This window comes from Castanea sativa, chromosome 1 (assembly GCF_040712315.1).
Source record: "Castanea sativa cultivar Marrone di Chiusa Pesio chromosome 1, ASM4071231v1".
Lineage (NCBI taxonomy): Eukaryota > Viridiplantae > Streptophyta > Magnoliopsida > Fagales > Fagaceae > Castanea > Castanea sativa.
The window spans coordinates 76,993,197-76,999,218 of record NC_134013.1 but is presented as its reverse complement, the minus strand read 5'-3'; positions in this window follow the sequence as shown (position 1 = coordinate 76,999,218).

Below are 6,022 nucleotides of genomic sequence, written 5' to 3'. Positions count from 1 at the left end.
ATGCTCAGTAACTCATATATGCATTACAAAAGGTCACTGCTGTCTGCTGCCTCTTACAAAAGTCTCCAAGAACATCCCAAATGGCAACTGGGAGGGAAGAGTTATTACAACACAAAAGAGTATTGGTATCAAAGGAACATTTGGCCCTAACCCAACTAAAAGAACAAAAAGAAAACATATTTCTAAGTTCCAAAGATTTTTAAGGGTGACTTATACAAGTAACGTGAAGGAAGAAGATCCTTTCATTTGAAATGAATTCCTTCGGTGATTTAAAGTGATACTATCGAAAAAAATATTAAATACAAAGAAAAAGAAAAACAATAGTCTAAGTGGCCTAGGAATGTGGAAGAGGAAGTCACCCTATAGGCAGCGACAGCTCCAGGAATTTTGTTCAAGGTGTTACTTAGAAAGCATAAATTACATAATCTTATTTCTTTTTAGTCTTTAGGTAATTAGATTTGATTCAATGTTATTAATTCCATTTCATTCTGGCCGTAACGGCTGGAAAATATCGTGCCAATAAACAAACCGGAACAGTAACCCACTCTATTCCACTTTAGAAAAAATTTCGAGTCATTCCAGACTATTTTGGATGCTTTGGGGTGTTTCAGTAAATACCGGCCGAAATTCAAGATTCGGCCGGCATGAAGTTTGCGCATAAAAAAAATTGTTCTTAAAACCAAAACAAAGATACTGGTAGAAAACACAGAAGTTGAAAAGAGGCACTACCGCACTGGTACTGGTAGAAGACACAGAAGTTATGAATAAGGAGGAAGGCAAAACGTAGATGTAAAAGTGTAGATGAAGATGTGATAAAATTTAAAAGTATGAAGCGTAAAAATCGAGGAGACAAAAGACGTGTATAGTTAAGAATAAATAAGAAAAATAATTAAAAATGAAAAGTAAGTAATATATGTCTGGTGAGGAAAAATAATACTGTAATAAAAAATAATAAAAAGTTGAAAATTGTGTTGTATTGGGCAAAGTTAGTCGAAGGAATCGAGCCACTGCCCAGCTTGTAGTAGTTTAATTATAATTTTTTTTTTCAGATTTTAGTTCAATTTCTTTTTTTAGTTTTTCTTTTTTACTTGAAAGACCCCAATATATTGTTAAGTTACTCAAATTATGGATCAAAATTTAATTTTATTAGCATAAAAAAAATTCAGGATAGTCCTAAAAAAAATTTTAAAGGTAAATAAATATAAATTTTAAATTATTATATATAAATATTTTTTTCAGGTCAAGGTGGTCCTGGGACCACCCTGGCCATAAGGTGACGACACCACTGCCTACAGGCCCATGATGAGCTGAAGCTATTGACACGTTTCCTAATTTAGTTCTCGTTGTTATTCTGATCCTCGTTCACTTCTTCAACTACTCTATACTAGATTATCCATTTGGGTATTTTATAGTTTTTGATAGCTTATTTGCTAAATATGATACAAATAAAATACCTTTTGATAGATTTTACACTGAATGTGTGATAAAAAGCTTAAAGCTAAAAAAAATTCATATCATGCCGCATATTCCTTGTTAACCATTTGGTCAATAGATACATTTAGGGGTAGCAATTCATGTTCGCGTGTCGGGTTCGTGTCGTGTTAAGTCATGAGTATTTGACTACATAGGTCAACATTAACTCAACATGTTTATTAAACGGGTCAAGATTCCTCAACCCTAACACGACCCATTTATTAAATGGGTCAGTTGTGTCGACCTGTTTATCAGATTTTATCAAAATGAAAAATAAAAATTAATGAAAAAACAAACAAATAAATATTTTTAATATAAATTCAGAACTAACGAGTAACAGCATCACAAATAATCATTCAAAATTAAAGCATATCCCAATATCACAAATAATCAATCACAATATGTCAAAGAATATAAACCACAACAACTAATAAGTTCATATACCTAGAGTTTGAAGGGTATATTGGTAAAATATCATTTAATTAAACGGGTCAAACGGGTTCTATGTGTTCAACACTAACTCAACCATTTATTAAACGGGTTAGCCGTGTCAACCCGAATATGACACGAACCCGTTAAGCCTCAACCCATAACCTGCTAATTTCGTGTCGTGTAGTGTCGGGTTCGCAGGTAGTGTCAAATTTTGCCACCCCTAGATACATTGTTCTTTCCATAACCACAATTGCATTATGTATATAAAAGACTAAACACCTAATGTTCAAAGTCATTTTGATTTTACCACCTAGAAATTTTTTTTTTTTTTTTTTTGGAAAACCAAACACACACACACACAAAGGAGAGAGAAACGAGTTCTAATACAAATGCTCGTCATAAACTCTATTCAAAAGCCATGATAACTTTTCAGAGAGGGTAAAGTAAGTTGTAGTACATACAACACACTCTCTTAAGCAATGTGGTTACCCCCTAATATTCTTTTTCCATTTTTTTGTGAAAATTGATAATAAGCAATTAACTAGAAATAAGACTATTACAAAAGGCTCCCTCTCTATCAAGGGAGCATAACTGCTCCTCCTCTGGCGGTGAGCTATGAAACATAACAAAGACCTCATTGCTAGAATTGCATAATCCTACAAAAGCATTAGCACACCGGTTTGCTTCCCTATAAACGTGCTCAATCCGAAGGTTGGGGATAGACTTCAACTGAACCTGCAATTAGTGAGTAAAGGCTCTAATGAGTAATTGGCATGAGAATTTTTTCAAGATGAACAATAGCTATGGCATCCAATTCCACAGAAAAATCAGAAACATTTTTGTTTCTAGTTAACACAAGCCCATCTCTAAGTACCCGCAGCTCACCCATCACACTACTTAGATACCACAAAGAAGAACCATTGAATATCAATTTCACCCAGCCCTGAGGAGGCTTCTGCCAAGCCACCTCCATCAAAAATTTAACCAATCTGCTCCTACCCTCCATAGCTATTGCAAAAACTCAGTAGATTTCTCTACTCCCCAATATTCAATAATTCAAATTTACACACCTAACAATATTTAAAGTTATATTACCAGCCCTTCCATTTATATCCAATAATAAGGTGATTATTAAATACCAAATATTGCATAATCTTTATTGTTAATTTAATTAAAACATGCCACATCATTTAAAAAATACAAGCCATTAATAAAATAATTAATATTTATCAAAAATTTTAAAAAAAAATTAGCTTTACTGGAAAAAATCTCTCTCTCTCTCTCTCTCTCTCTCTCTCTCTCTCTCTCATAGCAGAGAGTCAAGGTAGGATTATTATAGTTTCTCTTCAAACTAGTTTGGAGAAAAACCCCTTAAGATCCTCATATATCTATATATTTAGTATGAATTTTGAAAATCTAACCATTGAATTACATATTCTTATTATATCATTCATGCTTGTAAAATTTCAAGAAAATTAAAGATCAATTGCTATGTTATCAAAAAAATCTTAAAATTTGAAGTTTTTGTAATTTAAAATTGTATATGAAAAATAAGTTTATTAATCAAATTATAAATAATATCCAATTTGAACAAAATTTGATATGCATGTTAAGAATATAAGGAACATAAAATTCAATAGTTAGATTTTCAAAATTCACACCTAAAGAATAGGGGTGGCAATTCATGTTCGCTTGTCGAATTTGTGTTGTTTCGACTCATGAATATTCGACTATATGGGTTAATTCTAACCCGACATGTTTATTAAACGGGTTAGGATTCCTCAACCCTAACACAACCCATTTATTAAACAGATCAGTCATGTTGACCTGCTTATTTTATTTTATCAAAACAAAAAAACAAAAACAAAACAAAACAAAAACAAAACAAAACAAAACAAAAAAAAACAAATTTTAGTATTAACCAAATTTATATGAATTAGGAAAAACCACACAAATAAATATTTTTAATATAAAATTCAGAATTAACAAATAACTACATTAAAAATAATAATTAAAAAATAAAGTATATCTCAATATTACAAATAATTAATCATAATATATCAAAGAAAATAAACCACAAAAACTAATAAGTTTATATACCTAGAGTTTAAAGAGTATATTGGTAAAATGTCATTTAATTAAACGGGTCAGACATGTTAAACGGGTTTCATGTGATGAACACTAACTCAACCCATTTATTAAACGGGTCAGTCATATCAACTCGAATATGACACGAACTCATTAAGTATCAACCCATAACCCACTAATTTTATGTCAAACTCACAGGTCATGTCTAATTTTGTCACCCCTAATTTAGAGAGAAACTTTGTTGGTGATAAAGATAATTACCAACTGAGTTGCCCAAGTTCCCAAATCTACAAACAGCTTGCACAATGATCGAAAAGTCAAAAGCAAATATGGAGGATAGATTTCCTTAACTTGAGAGTGATAGGGATAGTTTCTTCTTGTTGGCTCCTAATTGATTAGATATAAGTGTATTCCACACAAACGATTGGTCATGTGTTCTAGTCCCAAAATCTACCTTTCTAAAAAAGAATTATGGGTGAGGGTTGCCTACTAAATATCAATTACCTCTAAATTAATGGATAGCTTAATCTCAAAGTTAGATGTTAAAAAAAATACATATATATAATTTAAATTGCACATTATTAATACGCTCACAGTTTATGAAGGATAAGACCGTGAATTGAATAAAGCAAATTAGTCTCAAACTAAGATGTTTGAATTCCCTATAGTTTAGTGTGGATAGCTGTAATTAATCAAAAAATGAATGAACTTTATAATCCCTAACGAAAGTAATACCAACCCAAAAACTGAATTCGAAGATTTTGTTTGCACTAGGCTAAAACCAGGTAAACAAGCACTAGCACGATACAAAATTTTGAGATGTTTAACCGACACAAGATACTGTGAGAAGAATTACATTCATATAAAAAAAATCAACTGACAATTAGCAGATTTTACTAAATAGTAAATGGATACAAAATACAGATACTTGATACATTCAAACTATACAAAATATTGAATAGATCAACAATGACGTGATACACTCAGGTCAATGAAAATCTTCCATCTATTTCATGAAACATTCTCATAAAGCCAACTTTTGAATTGTCAAGTCACTAATCTTCTAAACACCTTAAGATTGTGGCTTACTTTATCCTGAGAAGACAACCACCACCGTGTAAATATCCAATTCTAAAATCCATGAGCGCAAATACTAATGATTTATATGACATGAACCCTGACAACACAACAACCAAACCAAAAGATTTTAGCATTGGCATTTAATTTTTGAAGAATGATCTCAAACTAAAAACCACAGCAAGGCCCAATCCTTGCTACAACCAAACCTCCATTAAAATGAAAGAGTGGCCTAAGTATTCAGAAATGCTCTCTTCACACACACCAAAAAAAATGTCTACAAAAAAGGGGGTAATAAAGGAAAAAAAAAAGGGGGGAGGGGGGGGGGGGGTGAGGATGGATCTCACAGATGATCCTTGACATATTAGGAGAGGACAACCAGACTGAAGATCTTATTATCTTGGACTGAAAAGACCAGCCTCCTGCTTCTGGCTTCTTGCCCTACCAACATTTTGGTCCTAGTGGAAGACTCAATATTCTGTCAATATCAGATCTTCAATCCATTGAAGGTAAGGATTGACCGAGGAAAACAACATTCAATCTCAAAATGACATTAAGAAAAAATGAAGACAAGAATGGATCATTGCTTTCAGGTCCACCTATCCTGGAAATGGATGAGGATGACATTTAGCACTTGTTCTGCAAGTGGAACTAATAGACCAATTAGCTGATCTCTACTGCCAATAACCTGAAACACTTCCACCATTGCAATTTACCGCCTGTACAGTACAAGAAGCAATTTCAAAATCAATAACACATTACAGAACCTAGGAGAAAATGCAAAGAATAAATGTGACTTGAAAATTCAAAAGTTCACCAGGATACATGTTAATAATATAAATACAGAGACACTAAACTGTATATATGATGTGTGTAACACTGTACAATAAAGTGCTTTATATAAGCATTGCATGTGAGAGGTACAAGTAATATGAGTGTACTACAAACACAG